The sequence below is a fragment of the Geospiza fortis genome, unplaced genomic scaffold, assembly GCF_000277835.1.
Source record: "Geospiza fortis unplaced genomic scaffold, GeoFor_1.0 scaffold20, whole genome shotgun sequence".
Lineage (NCBI taxonomy): Eukaryota > Metazoa > Chordata > Aves > Passeriformes > Thraupidae > Geospiza > Geospiza fortis.
Window position 1 is genome coordinate 3274184 of NW_005054374.1, and position 2178 is coordinate 3276361.

Consider the following 2178-nt stretch of genomic DNA (forward strand, 5'->3'; position numbering starts at 1 on the left):
AAGCTCTTTCATTGGCATTGTGTTCTCTACTCTTTTCACCCATTAGCTAAACTCTGCACATCAGTGCAAACAGAAAAACGAGGACAGACTTTTATTGTTTCTTCAGGAAAATTAAAGAAGCCAAATCCCAATGAAAGTGTAAACTCAGTGCATTGCTGAAATCCACCATTCTTCCTGACAATTACTGATGTGTAATTTGCAGAAATCACTATCTTTAGCACATGGAAAGCTCCACTACTGCAAACTGCAAGCTAAAGAGCAACACAAGGAGCCCATGCCTTGAAGTTTATTGAAGTTTATATTCATGATTTATAACAGAGTTTCTTTAGTCCAGCATAGAGTTAGATTTTTGGTTAGAATGCAGAGTTATGTCCCATCTCTGTTTGCCTATCAATCTTTCCCATCTATTGACAAAGGTTTAGCTTCAGATCACAATCTAACAACAGACAGTCCTACACAAATATTTTAATCAGTATTTTTGTGTTGTACATCAGATCTTTATCTGGGAACAACAGGCCCTGAATTTAAGTTAAAAGAAAATTACTCTACAGACAGCAGAAGTGAAACAGAAGGACACATTAGAATGCAGAGTATTTGCAACAGCTAAGTTACTTAAATCCACAGACATAATTTAGAACAACAACAAATTATCTGAGTACCACAAATTCTCATTTCCAAAGTTCTTAAAAAAAGTTAAAGGCTTTGAAAACTGGTTATGTCTCCACATTGATAAGCACAGATATTCACAAGAGCTCACTGCAGGTATACAATGGCATCTGGTATTCACATCCCCTCTCCCTGGCTAAACCCCTGGTATCAGCTACAGAAGGAAATTACAGAGGACATCTCTCCTTCACCTCTCAGCTCTTCAGGAGCTGTGACTGAAATGCAGAGCCACAGGACCTTGCCATCCACCAAAATGACATAAGAGAGCCCCTTCTCTACTTTTTAAAATTTTCCCTAAAAAACCCCAAAGATCTTAAAAGCCACATCACAGCCTGCCTAAATTAAAGTTTCCAACTGCTCTACTGAGAGCAGATAAGGCCAGTTTGGGAGAAGAAAAAAGCAGTTTATGAAGTTTTTCATGTGGAATTCAAGCAGTCCTGTGATACCAACAAAGGTACCTCTTTGCCTTCGTGTACACTAGTGAAGAAATACAGATATCACAAATTTACCAACAGAAAAAACAAATGGATGAGGCTCCTTCTCTCAGAGCATTTTAGTCTTCTGCTGTTTGCAAAAAGTTATGCTGGAAGTTATGAGAACAACTAGAGCTGTCAAAACAGCAACAGTGAGAACCTGCTCAGACTTCCTTCATATTAGAACTTTGTAGTAAGCTCTTAAAATTCTTCTTCTCTCCATTGTCATGAAGCTTAACATGACACTTCTCTGGGTGCCCCCTTGCAGCACTCAAAATGACCACATTTTCTTGAAATCTTTAGAGATAAGTTCCTTCAGTAGTTGACTAAGGATGCCTCACTAATGAAGGTACTTCCTATATGCAAGAGATACGGTTTCAGGATATGTTTTTTCTGTTGTATTTGTAACACAATTAAAAAGTTATCCTTAAAAGCTAAACACTAAAAAAACCCTAAATTAGTCACAGGTTATCCACTGCAGTTCCTGGAAGTGCATTGTTTTCCATTTTAAGCTGCCTCTGCCTTGCACAGAGCATCTTTCTTTGCACCTTAAGATCAGCATAGACCACACCAAACTGCCTGAATGTTACAGCTGTGGCTGAGTGACAAAGTTAAATGCTCAAAACAAAGCTAAAGGCACAAAAATTTTCCTACTGCATCTGAACAGAAGTCTTTCAAGGCTGGCTGCCTTCCTAGCAGCCTTCCTTCCCAGGAACACCCAGAGAGCAGGTTGAGCATTGGACAGACTGTAGGACCAGCTGTCCTTTGTACATTAAAATAACAAACAGAACACAAATTTACTAAAAAAAGAGAGTATAAACATTTTCATACATGCCTCAGAGTAATTTAAATGCAATTTAGGTACCGTTTTGGGTCAAAACCAAATACCACCAATAAAAAACTCTATTACTGAACATGCATTTCCAGCACAAGCAGAGAGCTTTCCACTCTTATGTACCTACTTTACACGCAAACAGATTATTTTGGCCAGACTTCAGTGACTCTTTTCTGTGCCCTGCTGCACCTCTGGGCATTTTAC